This window comes from Podarcis gaigeae (assembly GCF_964106915.1).
Source record: "Podarcis gaigeae genome assembly, chromosome: 9".
Classification (NCBI taxonomy): Eukaryota; Metazoa; Chordata; class Lepidosauria; order Squamata; family Lacertidae; genus Podarcis; species Podarcis gaigeae.
Genome location: NC_139685.1, coordinates 60,371,400 through 60,395,808, shown reverse-complemented (window position 1 = coordinate 60,395,808; position 24,409 = coordinate 60,371,400).

Sequence of the window (24,409 nt, the reverse complement as noted above, 5' to 3'; positions counted from 1 at the left end):
TCGTGAGCTGGAGATACCAACAACTGAGCTTGGGAATGATGCAGAGCATGTAGCCACCGAACTGAGCTCCTTCCGCAGAAGGAGCAACTGATTCATTTTCTATCTGTGCCAGCATGAGTAGGACCACTAGGCTGGTGGCACTTTGACATCTACATGAGTAAAAACACATATCTTAGTGGAATCACTGATGTAGCGGAGAGGAAACGCAGAGCGGAAGTGAAGACATCGTCTACGAGAGAACCACAGAAGATATTCCTTGCTTTGGGAGTTGAATGAGGTCAGAGGTGGATTTTGGGAAGCATGACTGGTTCTGTCACACTGGGCATGGAGCCTCAGGAGTGCCATTAGAGACACCACAACTATTATTTAGAATGGAGAGAGCTGGACCATAAAGAAGGCTGATTGCCGAAGAATTGATGCTTTTGAATTATGGTGCTGGAGGAGACTCTTGAGAGTGCCATGGACTGCAAGAAGATCAAACCTCTCCATTCTTAAGGAAATCAGCCCTGAGTGCTCACTGGAAGGACAGATCGTGAAGCTGAGGCTCCAATACTTTGGCCACCTCATGAGAAGAGAAGACTCCCTGGAAAAGACCCTGATGTTGGGAAAGATGGAGGGCACAAGGAGAAGGGGGCGACTAAGGACAAGATGGTTGGACAGTGTTCTCGAAGCTACCAGCATGAGTTTGTGGGAGGCAGTGGAAGACAGGAGTGCCTGGCGTGCTCTGGTCCATGGTGTCACAAAGAGTCGGACACGACTAAATGACTAAACAACAATGAGAGTGTTGGTATTTTCATTCTCCATTGCTGGATCATGTGATCCTGTGTTTACTTTTCTGTACTGTTGTGTGTGGGAACGGAAGTCAGTCTGAGATACTTCCGTTCTTTGTTCTCTTTCTCTCAGTTCTGAGGGAATTGTCTGTGTGAGAAGACGCAGCTCACCGCTCGTCATGATGCTTTTGTTTTCTTTGCTGTCAATAAAGACTCTGGTGCTACATATCTGACACAATCTTGCTTTCACTGAACTCTGCTAATGTGTGCTCACATCTATGGATGTGGGTCAAAGTGTTATATGGGACTGGCCCAAAGGAATGTCCCAATAGAGAGGTGTGGGGGCACTGAATTTTGGTGTTCCAAAGCGCACCTCTGAAGTTTTAGACCCCAAGGTCTGCCACTGATATGTTGATAATGAGGCTTTCAAGTTGTTTGTGATAAATTAGCAGAGAACAGGGGTAGCCAGCATTACAAATGTTGCTGCATTACAACTCGCAACATCCCTGGCCATTGACCATGCTACATGGGAGTTAACAGAGAGGAAGTCAGACAATGAGGAAAATAATCAAGCAAGAATGCTGTCACTCCTTTGCAAGGAGTGTTTGGGTTTCTAATTTAAAGCCAAAGTTTGCATTTCAGCTAGCTAAAGATCTTTTGTTAAAGCATAATGCACTTTCCAAATAGAGTCTATGCAGTCAGGTAGGAACTTCCTTATGGGTGTGCATGCAATTTCAGTCGCATTGATCCTAATCAGCTGGGCATTATGCTCTGTACTGCTGTGTGTGCATGTGAGTATGTGCGTGCATGCATGCAAGTAATAATGATCTACCCAGCTGCCTGCATTTTGGGGTTTTCCTTGGGGGCTGTCATGAGACGCTCTTGCACTCAAACCTTACCACTACATCACTGGGTGTAGTGCTTTGCATGAAAAGGGTCCCAGACTGCACCTTCAGCACACTTCCTTAAAGGATCTCAGGGAACAGAGACAGAAAATAACCCCTCCAGAAATCTCGCCGAGCAGCTGCAGAGCAAGACAATATGGGGATAGGTAGACCAATGGCCAACATGAACAAAATATTGCTTAGGGAAACTGCACATCCTCAAGTCCAAAATACAAAACTCTTAACAAGAATTCAGGGGGAAAGGAATGGGCAAAGTGGAGGAAGAAGAAAGGAATAAAAATGGTACCCATCAGTCTTAATCTTAATTCAGTATCTCTGGCACTTACCCAGGGCGGTGATGTTCCCATGGAGTTCTGTGCAAGAAGGAGCTGCCCCAATTCATTTTTTTCAGTGTTGAGGAATGCTATACGTCCACAGTGAAGCTTTATCTTTGCTTTGAGAAGCAAATGGGAGTGGATCCTGCTTAGGAGGGGCTCCCAAGTTACCCAGAGAAAAGCAGCACTATCCTTTGATTCCTCCCTTAAACCATTTTGGCAGGCAACCTTTCAGTGAAGGTTCCAGGTTCTGACAAGATGCAAAGCTCTATGCTGTATTTGTAAATCAGAGGGAACTTGTAGGATTAAATATTTAAAGAAAAGGCTTGTGAAGTGCAGTGAAAATCCAGAGTGTTTTTGATATAGTAACAGGTGTAAAGTTTTTGCAGGAATTCTTCCCGGTGTCACAAGTTAACTCTCGCTCAAACCTAACAAGTTTTATAACCCTCGTCTTCAACTCCGCCTTTCTATAGTACTGTTTTTCTGCAGAGTGAATGTCTTACATAACTCATGTAGCAAACAGGCTGCAGTAAAATTTGGGATCATGAGTGTGCAAAGAACCTGCACTGCAGTGAATTTTGCAACAACCTCATCGGAAAAACTACCATATGTTTTGCTCTATAAGACTCACTTTTTCCCTCCTAAAAAGTAAGGGGAAATGTGTGTGTATCTTATGGAGCGAATGCAGGCTGCGCAGCTATCCCAGAAGCCAGAACAGCAAGAGGGATCGCTGCTTTCACTGCACAGCAATCCCTCTTGTTGTTCTGGCTTCTGAGATTCAGAATTTTTTTTTCTTGTTTTCCTCCTCCAAAAGCTGGGTGCGTCTTATGGTCTGGTGCATCTTATAGAGCAAAAAATATGGTAATTACAAAAAGCGATGGAAAGCTTATCTGCTTCCATATCACTTTTGCATGTTTTCACCTGGAAGACAACCTCCACCTGTAAAGATATGTAAGATTCCTCTAGAAGTCTACTCATAGTACCACAACTCACAGAATAGAGAGGTGACCTGAAAACAGCTACTTTCTGTTTCTGCCATGTACTATGGAACAACCTTTCCCCTGCCATATAGCTATGGAATAGCTCAATCAGTTGTTTCAGACAACTTGTAAAGACTTAACATTTGCCCAGGCTTTCCCCAAATGAGTCTAGATCAGTGGTTCTCAACCTGTGGGTCCCTAGATTTTGTTGGACTACAACTCCCATCATCCCTGTGCTCTAGCCTTGCTAGCTAGGGGTGATGGGAGTTGTAGTTCAACAACATCTGGGGATCCACAGGTTGAGAAAGACTGGTCTAGATATACAGCCATTCATCAAAGGCAGCTGGTGACATATTGGGGCCTGATGCCAAAAATCAAAATGGAGTCCCCTAGGAGGATAAAAATACCATGAACTAAATTAGTGACTATTTTTAGTCACTAAATGGTGTCCCTAAATTTGTTTTTTTTTTTAATAAAATTTTTATTAGGGGTTTTTACAAAATAAAGTACAAAGACAATAAACAACCTTACTTTTATCTCAACAGAGTTTCATAACTTCTTTGGACTTCCTCACATCTCCCGCTGCCATTTTCATCATCATAGATTTTTTCCATGCAATTTATCATCTAATTTGCAAATTTTATAACCACTTATTTAAATATAGTCCTCTGTAAATTAATTTCTCTTATTCTCACTTTACATCCCATTCCGATCCGATTTTGTGGTGGCCAATTATTTATGATCAAACATCCTACTTAACTTTCCACCAAATCACAATATTTTTGTAAATAAGTCTTAAATTTCCTCCAATCTTCTTCAACCCTCTCTTCTCCCAGGTCTCGAATTCTGCCAGTCATCTCAGCCAGTTGCATATAGTCCATCAGCTGCATCTGCCATTCTTCCAGAGTGGGTAGATCTTGAGTTTTCCACTTCTTGGCAATAAGTATCCTTGCTGCTGCTGTTGCGTACAAAAAGAATGTTCGATCCTTCTTTGGCACCATCTGGCCGACAATGCCCAGAAGGAAGGCCTCTGGTTTCTTAAGGAAGGTATACTTAAATACCTTTTTCAGCTCATTATATATCATTTCCCAGAAGACCTTCACCCTGGGACAAGTCCACCAGAGGTGAAAGAATGTTCCTTCATTTTCCTTACATTTCCAACATTTATTGTCTGGCACATGGCATATTTTGGCAAGTTTAACTGGGGTCATGTACCACCTATATATCATTTTCATTACATTTTCCTTCAGAGCATTACATGCCGTGAAGTTCATCCCCGTGGTCCACAACCTTTCCCAATCCTCAAACATAATATTATGCCCAATATCCTGTGCCCACTTTATCATGGCCGACTTAACCATTTCATCTTGTGTATTCCATTTCAACAGCAAGTTATACATTCTTGAGAGTACTTTAGTCTTAGGTTCTAACAATTCTGTTTCCAACTTCGATTTCTCCACCTGGAATCCTAACTTTTTATCCTTTTTAAAAATTTCTTGAATCTGAGCGTAATGTAACCAGTCTCGCACTTTGTCTTTCATTTTTTCCAAACTCTGCAATTTCCAATTATTGCCCTCTTTCTCTATTATTTCCCAATATTTCGGCCATTTGGCCTCCATATTGGGTCTTTTTCGGGCCTTAGCCTCCAGAGGTGATAGCCATCTTGGAGTTTTATTTTCCAATAGGTCTTTGTATTTTGTCCAGACATTGAACACTGCTTTCCTGACAATATGGTTCTTAAAGGCCTTATTGATCTTAACTTTGTCATACCATAAGTATGCATGCCAACCAAATGCATTGTTAAAACCTTCTAAATCTAACACATCAGTGTCCTCTAGAAGTAGCCAGTCTTTTAGCCAGCAGAAAGCTGCGGCTTCATAGTACAACCTTAAGTCTGGCAGGGCAAAGCCCCCTCTTTCTTTCGCATCAGTTAATATCTTAAACTTAATTCTGGGCTTTTTGCCCTGCCAGACAAATTTAGAAATATCTCTCTGCCACTTCCTGAAGCACTCCGTCTTATCCACAATTTGCAATGTTTGAAACAAAAACAACATCTTAGGCAATACATTCATCTTAATAGCAGCAATTCGGCCTAGCAAAGAAAGCTTCAATTTTGACCAACTGTCCAAGTCTCTCTTAATTTCAGACCAACATTTTTCATAATTGTCCTTAAATAGACTCAGATTTTTTGCTGTTATGTTTACCCCTAGGTACTTTACTTTTTTAACCACAGTTAGTTCTGTTTCTCTCTGAAACCGTTCTGACTCTGCATCTGTCAAGTTTTTTCCCAACACCTTAGTTTTCTGTTTATTTAGTTTAAAGCCCGCTACCCGACCAAAGTCCTGAATCAATTGTAACACTCTTTTTGTGCTAGATTCTGGCTCTTGCAATGTCAAAACAAGGTCATCTGCAAAAGCTTTAAGTTTATATTGTTTCGCTCCGATCTGAATCCCTTGCACCAACCGGTCCCCTCTAATCAAGTTCAAGAGCACCTCCAGGACAGAAATAAACAGCAAGGGGGAAATCGGGCAGCCTTGTCGTGTCCCTTTTTCAATCTTAAACTCTTCTGTAACCACATTGTTGACTATCAGTTTTGCCTTTTGTTCTGAGTAAATCGCGTCAATCCCATTTTCAAAACCCCGCCCCACTCCCATTTCTTTTAAATTCCCCTTCATAAATTTCCAAGAGATGTTATCGAAGGCCTTCTCCGCGTCTATAAAAATTAAAACTGCTTTAGTGTTAATATTTGTTTGCAAAAGTTCCAAAATGTCAATAATGTTCCTTGTATTAGCAAACAAATGTCTTCCTGGGAGAAAGCCTGCCTGGTCTTTATGAATTGTCTCATTTAAAACTCTTTTGAGTCTTCCTGCCAAAACGTCAGCAAATATTTTGTAATCCACATTTAAAAGGGAAATGGGACGGTAGTTCTTAAGTTGTGTCTTTTCAGTTTCTGATTTTGGTATCAATGTGATAAAAGCTTCCTTCCACGATTCAGGCGCCTTCTTTCCCTCCATAATTTCATTGCTGACCTCCATCAGTGGTTGAATCAAATAGTCACTTAATGTCTTATAGTACTTGGAGGTCAAGCCATCTGGCCCTGGAGACTTGCCCAGCTTCATATTCTGAATGGCATGTTCTATCTCTAATCGTGTTATTTTACTATTCAGGAGTGATCTATTTTCTTGTGATAGTTTTTTAAGTCCATTTTTCTCCAAAAATTTTGCAATCTCTTCCTCATTTTGTGGCCCTTGAGTGTATAATTTCTTAAAATATTTCTGGAAACATTTTCTGATTTCCACCGGGTTCTGAATATATCTTCCTTCTATTTCCAAATTTGTTACTATGTTCAGCTTTTGTCTCTTCTTCAACTGCCAAGCCAGCAGTTTCCCACATTTATTAGCCGATTCAAATGTTTTTTGTTTCATTGATTTAATCTTCCATTCTATTTCCTGATTTATCAGTTTGGAATATTGTGCCTGATGAAGTTTAATTTCTCTCAAGATCGGCTGTGACTTCGGGTTTACTCTTAGTTTCTTCTCTAACTCTTTAATTTTCCCCAAAATCTTATCCTTTTTCTCATTTTGTAATCTTTTCTTTATGGCGTTCTGTTGTATCAAGAACCCTCTCATCACGGCTTTGCTTGCGTCCCAGATTGTTCTTTTTTCCACAGCAGTGTTCAAATTTATCTCAAAATAGTCCTTTATTGTTTTTTTGGCCTTCTTAATGATCTCCTGATCTCTAAACAAGTTGTCATTCATCTTCCATCTAAAGGAGCCGGTTGGTAATAATGTCATGTCCATTTTCAACGCGTTATGATCGGAGCAGGTCTTTGGGCAGATTTCCACTTTCTTCACCTTAGGAGCCAGACCTCTAGAAATCCATATTTGGTCAATTCTTGTCCAAGTCAGTTGGGCTTCAGAGAAAAATGTTCCTTCTTTCCCCAAGGGGTTCTTTGTCCTCCATATATCAATCCAGTCCATGTTGTCTGTCATTTCGAAAAAGGTCTTTGGTAGTCTGCCATCTTTAGTAACCTTTTGGCTTTGTGACCTATCCATGTTCGTTGAAACGATCCCATTCATATCTCCCATCATGATGATGTTATCATAGTCCAGATAATCCAGCATAATCTCATGCAACTTCTTGTAGAATTCTGATTTCCCTTCATTTGGAGCGTAGATTCCTAATATCAAAATTTTCTCTCCTTGGTGCTGTATTTCAATTGCCAAAATTCTTCCATGTTCATCTTTAAATAGAAATTTTGGTGAGAGGCTCTCCTTTGCATATATCACCACTCCTCTCTTCTTAACTGAATCCGAAGATATAAATTCTTGGCCTAACCTTTTATTTACCAATATTTTTCTGTGGAGCCTAGTCACATGTGTTTCTTGTAAACAAATAATGTCTAGTTGCTCCTTTTTTAATATGTGAAAGATTTTCTTCCTTTTTTCCGGGCTGTTACAGCCATTTATATTCCAGCTTAAAAGTTGCAGAGACATCCTGGATGGATCTGTTTAGTTTCCTTGGGATGGTGTTTTGTTCTGTGAGTCTTCAGGGTTCTGAGGTACAGGTACCTGTGGTGGTTCAGGCCCTGAGGGTAGTTCAAGTCCTTTATGAAGGTCCTCTCCGTAGGCAGTCAAAAACTTATCCCTATCTTCCAAAGTTCTAATTTTAATCTTCTTCCCTCTAAAGGTAAAGGATAATCCTTGGGGAAAGTCCCACCTAAAGATGATTGAGTTGCTTCTCAGCAGTTTTACTAAGTCCAAATATTCAGATCTAAGGTCCAACAGCTGTTTAGGAATGTCCTTAAAAATCTCAATTCTTTTGTCCGAAATGTTCAGGGATCTTCCGTAGTGCAGGCCCAAAATCTTGTCCCTTTCCTCCTTTGATCTCAACGTAATCAAACAGTCTCTGGGCTTTTCTCTCTTTGTGAGTCTTCCAAGTCTGAAGGCTGACACAATTTTAAAGTCTTCCTCCTCTAGACCCCAGAACTTGGAGAATTCTTTGGTCAAAAACTCAGCTAGATTACCTTCTTCCACTTCTGGTATCGATCTTATCCTTAAGTTAGTCTCCCTGTTCCGAAGTTCCAACATAGAGAGATAGGTCTGGTGTTCCCCAACCTGCTTGCTGAGCGGCCTTACTTCTTTTTCCAACTCTCCCACTCTTTGGCTGGTCTCTTCGGCCAGTTTCTGATTTTCACCTGCAGCCTCCTTCAGTTGTCCGATTGCTTGTGCATTCTGTGCAACTTGCCCAGATAATTTGTTTAAAGTTTCTGTATTAAGGTCAATTTTCGCAGTTTGTTGGTCAACTTTCCTGTCCAAAGACTCCAATTTCTCAAGAATTCTCTCTAATACAGAACCAGATCCTCCTGAGGCCATCTCTTCTAGTTGTAATTCCTCAGTTTCTTCCTCCCCTGCCTGTGACAGGGAGGTAGCTTTTTCCTCCGAGGGCAGAGTAGGCACAGATGATCTGCGTGCTTGTGAGGCTGCAGTTAAGGTTGTCAGAGTTGTTTGTCTAGTTCTTAATCCCTTTCTTTTTGCGCCACTCATTCCAAAGTTATCTAGCAGTCAAGGTCAAGCTGAGTTGTTCCCATGGGAAAGCTACGGCCCAGGTGGTAGCAATCAAACAGAGGGCCGGGAAATAGAAAGTAAAACAATGTTTTTGTTATAAATCCTCAATCCTCTAGGGGGAGCATAAAATGTCCTAAGAAGAAGAGTCCATTCCACATACGAAATCTGAACCAATACTTAGGGATCTTCACAAAAGTAGTTTTAGCAGAGTTGGTTTTAGGTTTGCCACAATATTTCAAGTTGTGCTTACTGGAGTTCCATAATGCAAGAACGTAACCATTCTGAACTCCCTCAGACTGTCTCAAAGTTTAAATAGAATGTATCCAAATTTGCAGTCTGACAGTTCTACTGCTCAGGCAGTTCTGACACCTGGGCTTCTTAAATAAAATTGTAATCCACAAAGAAGAGAGTATATAAGTCCTGATAAAAGTCCAAAAATCAGTTGCTTACAGTCTTTAAAGGGATTAGAAGTAATTTCTGCGGGTGCTCAATCTGAGCTGTCAAAAGTTCTCTCTATGCCTCCACTCCTCCTGCTCTTTGCTTTAAAAGTCAATGGCTGCGGAAGACGGACTTCCTTTTCCTCGTCTCTCCGCTTTCAGCTTATTTTCAATATTTTTAGTCCCAAAATTTAGTAAAGTCCTCAGTTACTCACGGGTTGTTGCGTTTTGGAATCTTGTGTTGCAGGAAGAAAGGTCGGCGCTCACCGGCAACGGCAGCGCGGCTTCGCTCCGCTGAATGCGCATAGACCCACAGCGCCGCTGCCCCCTCTGCGATCCGGAGCCCCTTACGGGGTTCCCTCAACGTTTCGGGGGTTGCTCCTGGCGCCCGCCGGGTCCCGAGACCGCAGGCTTCCGCTGCCTGCGGTTTTCCAGAATGGGTCTCCGCTTCGCCGTAGCGGACGACCCCTTTCCAGCGGAGCTTCCCTCTCCCGGTTAGGAAAGGGCAGCCATTACCGTTCGCGCCGCCTCCGGAAGTCGTAAATTTGTTACTTGTGGTAGGCTACCTCATCCTGTCCAGCAGTGTAGCTGGCATGGTAGCACATGCATATATAACCATGGAAATCTACTTGACCTAAGTCTTCTACCTGAAAGGGCAGCTCTCCTGACAACTAATGGAGAAAAAAGAAGCTCTATTCTTTGATTCCTTCCTTAAATAATCCAGGGAAAGCATAGACACTGTTCTTTGATTCCTCCCTTACACCATTCTGGCAGGCAACCCTTTAGTGAAGTCCTCCCATCAAGTTCTGACAAACTTTTCATTTGTAAATCCGATGGAACTTGGTAAGTGGGAACGTTTTAAAGAAAAAGACTTGTGAAGTTCAATAAAAGCTAGAGTGTTTTGATAGACACAATGTTCTCAAGTTTCTAAAGAAATTCATAATGGGTCTCTTTTGTTTCCCTCAAGCCTAGCAGGTCTTCTCTTCTTGTATGCCATTCACATTTGCCCAAATACAGATTTCACTTCTGGTTTTCCATAGAGTGAATATTTTACATAACTTGTGACCTTGAACTTGAAGAATCAAATGTAGCATGCAGGCTGCAGTGAAATGTACAGAAAAGATGACTGAAATTCCAACACACCATAAATCTACACTATTGAAGTTTACTCTGGGAGTTAAAGGTTTTGCATTATGCAAAACATATAATTGTATACTCCATCCTGGAACAGCAAATGATAAATTACATTATAAAAGCTCTGGTACATTTAAATATGGAATGTTCTTTGAACAGAAGCAACAGTTAAATTACATCACTTTACATGACAGCCACAGCAATAAACTGAGATCCACATATTTCAAATGATTATTTCATCATAAAATTTCAAATAGTTAAGCTCCGTTACTCCATTAAAGCAAGAATCTAAATTACCTTTGGCTTCAATGGGTCCCAAACTGGACCCAGTACTGAATGAAACAAGTTCTGTTTGGTGCCTGCCACTTTGAATTCATACCATAGTATCAGTAGACTATCGTACAATGAGAGTCTATATTAGAAAGAGGGGGGAAACATAAAGGAAGAGCAGAGTTTCAGTTCAAAACAGTTTCAGCCTGGAGCAGAGGCCAAGTGGTGATGAAAGACGGGGATATTTAAGGGCAGTGAAGAGCATGTAAGAGTTTGTGGGAGGGATGGAGGGCAAAATTTCTAAACAGCCAGAATACATGTTCATCTTTTATGTATGGTTTCATAGGCCTAATTTCACAGCCAGAATACATGTTCATCTTTTATGTATGGTTTCATAGGCCTAATTTATACAGCACTGAGCAGTGGGTGTCCTCTGTGGTCTCACTGAGTGAACTAGGTCCCCTAGATGACCCCCAACGTCTGTTCTTATGCTATAATTGTATGATTCTACACAGCGCCATTTTTCTAGAAAATGAGGTACAGTACTGGAACTCACTATGAATGCTTCTCTTACAATGGCAATGACATTGTAAGCCAGTGTGGTGTAGTGGTTAAGAGCGGTAGTCTCATAATCTGGGGAACCAGGGTTCGCGTCTCTGCTCCTCCACATGCAGCTGCTGGGTGACCTTGGGCCAGTCACACTTCTCTGAAGTCTCCCAGCCCCACTCACCTCACAGAGTGTTTGTTGTGGGGGAGGAAGGGAAAGCCGCTTTGAGACTCCTTAAAAGGGAGTGAAAGGCGGGATATCAAATCCAAACTCTTCTTCTTCTTCTTCTTCTTCTTCTTCTTCTTCTTCACCCACGTGAGAGGTGCTGGAACTGATTTCTGGCAAGCTCCATCTGTGGGGGGGGGGGGACCCTGATTCTACACAATCACCTCCAAGAACATGAGGAACTGCCACCCAGATACATAAACCAGTCAAGATTAAATGGGAAGCTTATTGTATGAACCAGTGCATCCATAGCTATGATTTCTTCACAGCATCCACCGATATTGCCCTCATCTGGAAGCATCATACATGGCTTCCACATGAGTCTAAGCAGGCCAGGAGCTCTGCTTAGTGTTCATATTTGGGCTGAGGGGGGATTTGTGGAATGATCCCATAACTAACGCTGCATCCTGCACTATGCCGCCACTATGCCTTAATAGGGCACAACTGCAAAGCTTTGGAACAAGGTGTGTGATACAAATGGTCCCCTGCACCTGGAAAATCAGAAAACACAACAGCAGTACTGTGCTAGTTCCATCCACATATTCAGCACTGTTGAATTTGTGGAAGTTGTTGAGTTTCCAGATAAGCTGCCAATAGCGGCTTATGAATCCGTTCCTGCATAAGCTCCACCATGATAAGACATGGCTACATTGGCCATGACACCTGGCTACATCTTCACCATTCATCTGACAGCCTCTGGGCTTCTTCTTTTTAAAAAAACAAAAACACCATAGCATCACCCACCACTTATCTGCTTTTTCACACCATGTTACACCACATTAGTAGACGAGGGTTTATCATTCAGCTCAGTTAATCAGTTCAGCGGAGACAGGTATTTGTTTATCACAAGCCTGCTTATTTACGGAGGTATTTGCATTTTTAATATCTGATTTTTTGTAGTGTAGAACATTAAGCTGCAGTCACCGTGAAAGCACTTACCTCTCTGGAAATAGGAATTCACACTGTGTAATAATCCTTTTAGGGAAACAACAGTATTTAAGACACTTGCTGGAGCGTGGCTTATTTGCTTCTGTCATATACGATTTAAAGAGGTAAAGGAAGAATGAGAAGCGCTATGTTATCCTTTCCCTCAGAGTTTACATAGCGTATTTCTTTCCCTTCTCCGTCTGCTTGAATTGTTTCTCAGACAACAGGGAGACATCATGAGCCCATGTAAACTGAAGTAACTCCATTGTTGTCTAAAGAACAGCACCAATCTGCACTAGCAGAAGTTCCATGCCTATATCCCACTGTGGTTGGGGGGACATTATTTTGCCATTCAGTGATTTCCATTCTATATAACGCACCCCCTCTGTGGAAAAAAGGGATCCAGTGTTATTATTGTAAAGGACCAGCAGACCTTGATATCAGAGCTGGGTAAAACAGTCTACAGCTTTGCTTTTTGCATAAATTAAGCATTTCGGTGAAGTGGGAATCCCACATGAACAAAAACACTATTTTTGTTTTCATTCGTTTTAAAAAAGAATTGCAAATCCTTCGCTTTTACAATTTAATAATCAATAATTAATACAAGCAAATAGAAGAAGAAAAGCTACACACACACATACTAAAACAATGCTTATAAAAAAGAGTGGGACTGATAACAAGGGGAAAATCTATAAAACAAAATATTAAATTGATGTGCAAAGATACAAACTGAAACACCATCATTTACAATAGCATTCCAGGATTGGCTAAATCTCTGTATAAATTTATTTTTGTGTTTATTGCATATCATGTTCCTCTTGTGTGCTAAGTTTATCTCTGACATAACGTGCCAGGTTTTTCTCAGCCGCGCCATTATAGATGCAGCTTCCTTATTCCTCCATTTGGGGGCAATCCACAATTTAACTCTTATCAACAATGTTGTAATAAGTTGTAAGTTGTTTAACACAAAGTTTTTGTTTTTGCTTGTTCTTTTGCTTGTTCTTCACTGCTATCTCTCCCTCCTGATTTGCTACTTCCTGGATTAGTCACATGGACAATCCCACCCAATCAAGGATGGCATCCCAGTGTCCTATGGCCAATCAGATTTAGCTAGAAGTCGAGGTCACAAAATGAAAGTGATGGCAAAATAAATTAAGGGAATGTTTTCTTGTTAAATAGGACTGATTAGGGTTGCCATATTTTGAAGAGCAAGAAAGAGGACAGCTCATGCACACACACACACACAACCCGTGAAATAACAGCCTGTGGGCTTTCCCTTGCCTTACATAGCCTGCTCATGTGCCCCATCCCACCATACCGTTCGATGATGCGCCCCATCGCAGCATGCACTATGTGGGCACACCATAGAGACAGGCGGAAAAGGTTACGGGTGATCCTCACAAGCACACTTCCTGGCTCTGCTTGCAAAACAAGTCTTTGTACAGAGAGCAGGTGTGTCCATATAGATAGGAAAAACTAAAAAGTGATACACATGCACACACTTCCTGGTTCTGTCTGCCAAAACCAGGACATTTTGCCAATTTTAAAACCCCCCACCCCAGTGATTTCGCCTTTGGAATCCCAGCCATGTCCGGGGGGAAACGGGACATATAGCCACCCTAGGACTGATCAGGTAAGCTGCTCAATGCATTCTTAAGAATGCTCACAAAATCCAAGAGTAGTAGACCTTTACTAACCTGCCCCCTGAATTGATGGGATGAATCTGCCCAAACCAGAGGCCCTGGAGTGGGACCCCAGAGCTGATAAAAGGTCAGTGAAGAACCTAACATTAGCCAACATTTCATTAACCACTCATTTCAGACATAACTACCCATTTTCACTTACATATTCTCTTTCAGAGTTGCCGGACATTGAATTTATTGGAAGTATAATTTACAATGGATTGGATCTGGAGTGTCTCTTCTGCCATATATTAAAAGGCTCTTTCCATCTGAAGAAGAGATGAGGTCCCACTGGGGAAAGGGGAGACAATTTTTAACAGGTCCCTCCCTATTTCACCTTCTGCAGTCTGCTCCAAAGGGTCTTCTAGAAGACCTTTTCGGGGAATGCAAGAGCTACAGAGAGAAGTATAAACCTAAGAAAAAATTCCTCCAGCAGAAACACACTCTGAGCAGAGTTCTGCACACAGGAACTCTTGATCTAGCTGATATATAGTTTGTCAGTGTCAAAAATTGCTCATTTCAACATACAGTGGTACCTCAGGTTACATATGCTTCAGGTTACAGACTCTGCTAACTCAGAAATAGTGCTTCAGGTTAAGAACTTTGCTTCAGGATGAGAACAGAAATCATGCTTCGGAGGCGCAGCATTAGCAGGAAGCCCCATTACCTAAAGTGGTGCTTCAGGTTAAGAACAGTTTCAGGTTAAGTACGGACCTCCGGAACGAATTAAGTACTTAACCTGAGGTACCATTTAATTCCAAACCACATCGTGAATGTGAGTAAGCAAGATGAAGAGAAAGTGGCTGTTGTTTTGTTCCTCCCCATATCCTGCTGATCCCACACTACTCAGGACTGAGCCATGGTTTGGCACAGCATGTCAAGAATAAACCATAGTTTGCCTGGAATGAGACCAACCACAAGTCCAGTTTCAGACAATACAAAGTGAAACAATGGCTTAGCTTATTTAGCAGCAGCAGGACTGGAGAAAAGGCAAAGTGTCCGTGATCTCCTCTCTAGAGACCAGCACACTTCTGCATTCTTGCTAATTTGCATGGATATATTTCGTTCATTAGAAGCAATAATTGAAAATGACAATATGACAAGGGCATCAGGAGAATGAGGCAATTGGAACAGCGTGGTCCTGTATGATGGCAGCGGACAAGGGTGAAGTAAACAGCGCGAGGATGTTCTTCGAACTGCATACCAAGCTTTCCCAGCAATAAAAATCAAAGCATTTTCACAGGCAGCCCTCGCAAATCAAATGCTATTAGGTAGAAAGCGCCCACTATTCATGGTCTTGTTTTGTTTAGCCTTTTCAAAAAAGAAGAAGGGGGAAGGATATAGAGAAATGAGACACCGGCATTTAGTTCTGTTGAGGCAATTGGAAATGCCAAGACAGTCATTTCTCAACTTACTAGCCTATTAGTTACAATAGTTCAACAAGGGGAGGCCAGTGCCCAGGGCAATGTTCAAAGGTGCTGATTCAGTGATGTAAAGTGGGAATGGAACATTAAAGCAGCGTGAGGTATATAGTCTCGTCTCCTTTTGTTAGGCAACCAAGAGAGATGTGTGACAGCCACTTGATGCACTTCCAGGCCTTTTGGGGAGGGGGAAGAGGGATCGATTGGAAGGCCACCCACTCTAATCATTTCCTGCTGTAATTGCACAAAAGGGAGCTTCCTCGGTGTTCATTTGCATCTATTTTTTGTTCCGCTCCCCTCCCCTTTTTTTGGAGCAATATGATTTAGCACCAGTGTCTGCTGAGCAAAAAGAGGAGGGGAAGAAAACCTGATTAATGTGCGGCAGCTGATGTTATAGCACATACACTCATGAAAGTGATGGAGTACCCTCACGTAATTGGATCAGAAATGGAATAAAATAATGAAAAATTTAACACGGTCTTTGTCTTTCTGTGTCGCAAAGGGGGGCAGCGGAGAGGTCGGAGGGAAGAGAGGGACAAGTGAGGGCGTTTTATATTCTTGGCTGGTAAAAAAATTTGTTTAACACAGGCCAGTGATTAAAAGGAATGTAGTACCCTGCTGTGGGAAAAAAAGGAGGGTACAAGAGAGGGAATAATAAATTGGGGACACTGACAAGATGTCATCTGTTATCTGCTTCCACATATCAGGTCGTGTCATTATGGTGAAATATTTTTGCTCTTGATGTATCTGGAACAATGGAGATTCCATGTTTGGTCCTTTTTTATTTCAATAAAAGAATACAGCTTTTAATCTGGAGAGTGAATACAGTCACCAGCAGGAAAATAAGGTCATTTGGGTGTTCCTGTTTGAAAAGCTCTCCATAACCCTTCAGATGCAACCTGTTTCTAAACGGATTGTGGCTTTCCCCTCCTTCTTTTTCTTCCCCAAAAGTTATTTCTCCCCCCTCCTATTCCCATGACAAAATCAGAAATGAGAACAGAAGAATTTATGGGCATTGGGAGATGGAGCAATTTTTTTGTTCATTTTAGTTATGAAGAGCAGAGAGATATTTCCCACAGTGTCATCTGTTTGTTAAAACCACACATTGGAGAACTGAAATGAATTATGAAAAAGTATTGATGACACAACCTATTAAATGAAACAGAGCTCTCTGTGGGTGGAAATAAGTGTTCGCCAAGCTGGTGTGCAGTTCTTGAGAAATACTTAATTAGCTCAGTGAAGTATCGAGGAAGCATATCCCTCCTAATATAGGTTTCCAAATATATGCGGCTCTTAAAAACAACAATAACATTGAGTGCCTGAGAACAACACTTACTCTTCATTGCTGAACTTCTGCTTGTCGACTTCTGCAATGGGACACACCTCCTGGAAACAGATCATGAGCAAGAGATGGTGACACTGCTATGACTTCTTCCCAGGCAAGTGAATGGAGGATCAGTCCATAGGCAGCCGCTTTAGGCCAAGTCACATTACTAGTCTTTCAAGCCTAGAATGTGCAGCACTGACTGGGAGCATCTCCCCACAGTTTCAGGTTCCAGCCCTACCTGAAGACACCAAGGATTGAACCTTGGACTTTTTGCATGCAAAGTGGATGTTCTACCACTGAGCTACAGTCTTGCTCCTCAAAGACTGCAGGCCCCAAGAGTTAAATGCTACCCCCCGTCAAAATGAAGTAACTAATAGTAATTGGGGATAGCTCCATCCACTTTGCTGATAGTCTGCCAGGAGTAAGAGGCTGCCTGCTCCTGGAGAGTGGTCACTGAACTAGACAGACTTTTGATATAATACAGGATTGGAGAACCCAGAGCCCATAACCTCAGCCAACATTGCCAATGGTGAGATTATGGGACTGCTAGTCCAGAAGCAACTGGCGGTTCATCAATAATCTGAGACAAGCAATTCTTCTGTTCTTAAATTGATAGAGCATTCTAAGACATTTCTAATTAAGTGAGCAAGTAACAGGCAGGGGGTTGTATTGTGTTGTTGTTTTTTTAGTGGTGATAACCAAACCTTTGTGGAATAATTGATATTTGCTTTCAAATACACCTTCAAAATAAGGTGGGCAATGCTTAGGAGAAAAAGCTCCGGCAGGTCTTTGATGAAATCTGAGAACAATTTGAAATCCCCACATCACCTATGCCTATGGGCATGTTATTAAGCAATGGTATCCATCACTAATAGATTAAAGAGTTATGCAAAGTCTTCAGACTGCAGCTTAATTTGTTTTGTTTTGTTTGTTTTGTTTGTTTTGTTTGTTTTGTTTGTTTTGTTTGTTTTGTTTGTTTTGTTTGTTTTGTTTGTTTTGTTTGTTTGTTTGTTTCCCTCCCATCTGGCTGGGTTTTTCCAGCCACTCTGTGCGGCTCCAAACAGAATATTAAAAATACAATAAAACATCAAACATAAAAAACTTCCCTAAGCAGGGCTGCCTGTCTTACTTTTAGAAGACACCTGGTAGTTTCCTTGACATTTGGGGGGGGGGGCATTCCACAGGTTGGGTGCCACTACCGGGAAGGCTCTCTGCCCTTTAACCTCACTTTTTGCAGTGAGGGAACCACCAGAAGGCGCTTGGAGCTGGACCTAGTCATGAGGGTTATGTTCTACCCAACTGTTGCCTCTTGATACAAGTTTCTGGAATTCACAAGTGCTTTTGCACTTGGGTCCTGCTTGTGGACTTCCCATGGGCATCTGGTTGGGCCCTGTGCAAATAGGAACATGGGTCTTTAGGTTTTTACTGTACCAATCCAAAGGTATATTGTTCTACATACAGGGCAGAGTTCTTATGCAACTAGTCATGTGTTAAGTCAGATGCTACAATCCAAGTAGGTTTGGTTTCCATTGAAATCAACTGGCCTTAAAGCCTGACTTAAACAAGGCATTTCTCCCAGTGACTGAAGACGATGGGAGAGCAGGTGATTGGCTGAGGAAGCTAGATGACGTCATGATAATGGTTTTTGATGGTACTTGCTTGCTGTGTGGCATTAAAGAAGTGATTGGATGCTCACACTCCTTATAAATCTTGAATGATTCCAGTGTAGTCATTATCAGAGTTACTCTGGGTTCATGTCAGTGTGATGAAGCTCAACATTAGAGCACAGCTAACTTCACTTTCCTTAATTATCACATTTATCAAAGCAATGAATTGTCAGCCATGCCCTCTCCACCCATAAGCCTCCTTCCCAGCCTGAACATTTCATAAGACATCAACTTTTGGGAAGGAGATGAAATCAGAGCCTCACAAGATGATGGAAATTTGCACACGAAAAGGTCACAAAACTCACTATTTATGCTAGCTCCCTGGGTAATAAGGTTCTGCGCAAGGTTCTGTGACTTTGGCTGATGGACATTTTTTGCTTTAGATGTTAATGAGATTCTTGTATTGCTTAGGCTTCTTAAAAGTCAAATTCATGGTTAATGGTTCACAGTTTGCAGCAAGCCTTTCTCACTCTTGTGCTTATGTATGTGTGTTGTATGTGTGTTTCATTGTTCCAGATGGAATCACCTTGAACTACATGAGCATGCCTGGAAGACAAGAGGCAAAGCAAACATTTTGAATTATGTGACAATATTTGGTTTCAGGCTGTGAGAGCAGAATTGTTTCAGCTTTCTGGGGGAAAATAAATAAATGACCTAATTGTTAACCAAAGACAAGCTGCAGAGCTAAAACAAAGAAAGGACATTGTCTGGTCATAGAATTGTAGACAGTAGGGATCCCAAGGTTCATTTAGTCCAACCCCCTGCAAGGCAAAGCACTTTTAAATCAGTGATAAGCACTTTTAATCACACTGATTTCATGCTTGCTTACATGGAATTAAGTTCCATTGACCTCAGTAGGACTTTCTTCTGAGCAGACACACATAGGTTTGTACTGTAAGGCTGCTGTTCTATACATGCTAAACCCAAAGTAACTCTGGGTGAACTCAGTGCGGGTTACTTCTGAGCAAGCATATGCTTAAATCCTTCAGTAAAATACTTTTGACAGGATCCTGTCCAACAAGGCTTTATGAGTCCCAACTAAGGGTAAACCACCAACAAGGCAAGCCCTAAGACTTACATCAAATAGGGGCACTCTGACGGGTCCCCATTGGGGTAGCAGTATGGCCCTAGCCCATGTCCAGGCATCGGGCAGAATCCATACCCCCTGGTCCTTTTAACAAGATACCCTTAATGAGGAGGGGCAGGCAAAGGCTACAGCTCCATCCAAACAAAGGCTTACCCAACACCTAACCTTACAAAGTTGTGGTGATTGCTAAGAGGTAGGTGAAAACCAAATGGCAGAGCCAATTTGCCAAGTGGGGAAAAATTCCTGCCCAGTCCCAACAATATTGCTAGAGAAATGCAACCTGTGCTGCTGATAGTACGACTCACACAACACATTGGTGACTAATATACACACAAGAAGTTGTTCTTAAGTCCCTGTGGCTTTGTACAAAGTTTTGTATTTTTCTCAGAAGATTGATAAAGAATGTATAATTATTTTGGTAATTATTGTGTGTGTATTAGTCGCCAACGTGTTGCATGAGTCGTACTACCAGTCCCAACAATATGGCAACTGATGATTAGACCATATCAAGGTTGTAATGCATCAAAGCAGATAAACAGGGCCAGGTAGATGGGATATCCGTCGAAGGGCATGAGAGGATGGCCTCCCCACTGCACTGGAGTTTAAATTCCCCACGGACACATCCCTGTCGGCACTGATTGGTTGGCAAGGCACGGGGAGGCAGTGGCGGGGAGGGTGCCAGTCTCCAACCCTCAGCCAGGTTCCGCAGGGCCCGGGGCTCGGCCACAACATCACCCACAAAATAAGGTAAGCAGGCTTTCCATGCATTTCTGTTTTTCCTATTAATCCATTATCACTTTCAAGAATTTCTTTCCAATAAGCTATTTCCCCTGGATTTTACTGTAATTTTCTTCTTTAAAAAATAAATCTGATAATGAATATTGTTGGTGGGGGTGTTTTTTTAAAGTGCTTAGCTTTGGTTGGATTGTTTCTCAAACTCTCAAGACTTGGTAATCTTCATTTTCTAGGGACGGGGGGGGGGGGGATAGCAGAAATTAGAATTTAAAGCTTTGGACACAATCCTGTCAAAATATTCCAATGCTGTGTTTTTCATATAATTGATTCAGTACCTAAAGTTAAACAGAAATAGATGAAAGAATGAAAGGATCGAATAATATAATGAAAGATGTGGATGGAGAGTTTACTTTGCAAAATGGGTGGCATTAGTGCCCAGGGCTCCGACAAAATCAGTCATCTGCCTCCTAATCCTAGACATATGGTGCTCTTTGTAATCATCTGCTAGTGAAGGAAAGTTTACAGATGTTTTGTGTCTTCCAGGGATGAGTGGGGAAGATGAGCTTTCAAACAGGTGCTGAGGCTAAGCCATGGGTAGCCCCGATCAAGAAAAATACACAGGAATGTTGGCCATTTTTAAGGATACAAGAATGGGCTAAAACATTGCCAGGACCAATTCTAGGTGTTAATATTAATGTACAAAGATTCCAGAAGTGTCGCCTCCCATATCAGCCTGATTATGTGTAGGTTTGTAGAAGACAAGCTTCTGATACCACCACTACCTAGTCCTTGCTGGGCAGGGACCATTTTAAACAGCCATGGCTTCCCCCAAAGAATTATGGGAGCTGTAGTTTGTCAAGACTCCTGAGAGTTGCTAGGAGACCCCTATTCCCCTTACACAGTTACAATTACAGAGTTCCTGGGAAGAGGGATTAACTATTAAGCCATGCTGAAAGTAGCACATGTTACAAGCATAAGAGTATCATTTTTACTTTCCCCCAACCATTCAAAGCCAGCATTGTGATTCCCATTGTTGGGATCCTATGAACAAAGAAACTGTGGATCTGAAAAGAAACTCATCTGCATCAACAATGAATACTTCTACCTTAATAACAATGGATTTCTGACACCCCAAGCTCTGATGTCCTTAATTTGATTGTTTACTTCCCGGCTGTTTGGCAAAATTCCCAGGAACTTCAGTTAGAATAAACTTCTGGTACTTGACTGCAAATATAAATGTAAAGGAGAAGAGGAAATAAACAACATTTTCTTTTCAACCTTTTCTGACTGCTTCTAGATCCACCAAACAGCAGTTTATCTTCCAGATCATTAAAAATATGCATATGAGTTTAGACAAAAGAAACACCTTAATCCTTACTGGAAATGTGTGCTCAGTCTCAAGCGCTTTATGAAGCCTTTTGATCAGAATTAATGTTCCACGCGGCTGCAAAAGCAACAGGCTTTAATCAACAATGGAAGAAAATGATGCAGAAATAAAATGTCACGTGTCAAATTTCTTTCCCTTTAAGATCCATTTTTTTAATAAAAAAAAAAGAGGAAGAAGGGCCATTAGAGAAATTCAGATAAGGCTAAATTTGAGGCCAGATGAGATAATAGGCAGCAGTGCCCCAGTGGGTGGAATGGTGGGTTTATGGCAAACAGTGTGTGAGCTATGGTGTGGCATATATTGTCGTGAGCCTGGGCTCAGACTCCCCTTCTTCAGAGGATGAGGCTGGGGAGTCACCATGAGAGAGAGAATTTCCCTCAAGGCCAGCCCCAGAAGTACCAAGCTAACTGGAGGCACTTCTGCAAGAAAAGAAACAGCACCTGTCCTGACCAAAGGCATGACACAAACTGATCCCCTTTGAATAAGGAAGCTCTTCTCAGTGAAGGCCAGGCTAGCTGCTGAGACAGAGTTACAGCTCCTGTTTAAGGCTCAGTCTGAGGATGAACACTGCTGAAGCAACGTCTGAGCTCTGCTCTCATGAAGCTTCAGCACTTCATGGAGCTCTCCGGGGTACATGACACCACTTTTGCTGAGATCATTGAAAATACATCCCCTTAAGTGTACTCTGTTACATGCAAGGGGCTTCATGGGTATTAGTGATGAGGGAACTTTCCTGGTCAGGCCCAGAAGCCTGCAATATTACCCTCCAAACTCAGGATTAGTTTGGTTTATTCTGAGCCAAATTTGGACCCCCATCACACACCTCAGTGATACCTCCAGGAGTGTAATGCTGATGTTATTAGGAGTCCAGTCCTACTCTGTACCCAACCCTGGTGAGCTCCCAAAGCTGCTGCTTTTCAACCACCTACTGATCTGAAAACGCCAGGGGTTTTTCACATTACATTCAACAAATGTGCAGTCTGTGCACCTTCAAGCCCAAATACTTGAGCTGTACAAATCAACAAGCTTATTCTCTTTCATACCAACACTTGTGCATGTGTAAAGACTGCTTGTACCTGCCTTAAGTGTAATGTATGAACCAGGATTTTCAATTTGAGGCCAGAATTCTGAGCTACCATGATTCGTATTTCTAAGCTAGAAAATATGAGATTCAGCAAAGTCACTAACACACACACTAGCTTTTCCTTTTGGACCAGTGGGTTGAACAGAAATTTCCTAGTGCACTTTGGAGACCTGATGCTCATTCCTGAGTCAGGGTGATGATGGCTACCTTTTGTCTGTTCCAGATGCAGGTAATGGTGGTACCTGTCCTTGAATTGAAGCCAGTGTAACTCTGGCTGTCGTCCTTGCTGACTAACCCATAACAAATGGCTTAGTGAATTTGGTTGTATATCTGACTAGCTGCCATGTGGAATCAACATAAATAAACATACACTGCCTGATTCTGAGCCAGGCAAATGGCATCTAACCAGGAATGTAGTTGCTTTTAAAGGCTTTCAGAAAAGATATCCCCCCCCCCCCTCATTCTTGCTACTCAGATCCTTTAACTGGACATAAAACCTGGAAATTTATGCTGGCACAGCATGTAATTGACAACCGGGCCATAGGTCCTTCCATAGCGGAACCAAATTGAGATTTTTAAAATGCCCAGATCTGTTCCGATACGAAAGTCAGTGGCTTCCTCTGTGAATAGAGAACTAGCCAGAAAGGCTGACTTCGTATTTAATTATGTCAGGGTCTTCTCTTCACAGGCACATATCCATATCCAAATCATTATTGATTTTTTTTAATAAAAAAAAAACTCCGGACTGCAAAAAGGGGAGGGTGAAAAGACCCTGGCGACAGCACTCTGGATATCCTGCAGCCCCCTCCCTACGCACATACAATATGCCCCCCGTCCACTTTGTGAATATAAACTACATTCCCCCATTTGACATTTCAGAGAGTTACAAAAATGATCCATGAGCTCATATCCATTTGCATACCCGCCACTTGCCAGAGCAACACATGCTAATTGATATATGCTTGGCAAACATGTTTTCCTCATTTTCTTAGAGAGAGAGAAAGCCAAGCTTGGCAAGCTATGCTAGGGTGACAGCAAGTGGCTATGCATTTTCCAAAAGCGGTAGAGTTCAAATCTGTGAGGGTTTGTATGTATTGTGCAATAGAGAGAGCAAAAGAGCTGGTGTGATTTAGGGGTTAGATGATTGTTTCCCAACATGGTGCCCACTGGAGCCAATGCACTGAAGGAAAACTTGCCACGGTGCCCAAGAAGCTTCCAGCTCCCTTCTACTCCCTGCATCTTCTATAATGCATTTTGTCCCCCAAGCATCAATTGCCACTTCCAAGTAGAGGACTCTTTCTGGGTGGATGGCATCAAAGTTTCCTTTTGTCCACCTGCCTGGTTAGGGCTATAAGACTGCCCTATGGGCTGTTTCTGGTCAGGAAATTGTCTCTCACTTCTGCAAATATCTAGGCACCATTTGCACTATGCATTTAAAGTAGTATCATTCTACTTTAAACATTTGTGCCTTCCCTTAAAGTATTCTGAGAACTGTAGTTTGTTATGGGTGCCAAAAGTTATTAGGAGACCCCATTCCCTTCACAGAGATACAATCCCAAGAGTTCCCTGAGAAAACCGATTCATGGTTAAGCCACCCGGAATGATGGGAGTTGTAGTTCAATAACACCTGGAGGACTAATCACATCTGATATGTACATTACAGTGGTGAGTTGCCATAACCTACACAACCAAGCCAGATGCAGTACTGTGCCCAATTCTGGGTGCCATAATTTAAGAAGGATATTGACAAGCCGGAATATGTGCAAAGCAGGTTGACTATAATGATCAAGGGTGTGGAAACCAAGCCTGATGAGGAACAGTTGAGGGATCTGGGTATGTATGTTTATCCTGGAAAAGTAGGCGACTAAGAGGAGTTATGATAGCCATCTTCAAATATCTGGAGAGCTGTCACATGGAAGACAGTGCTAGCTTGCTTTCTCCTG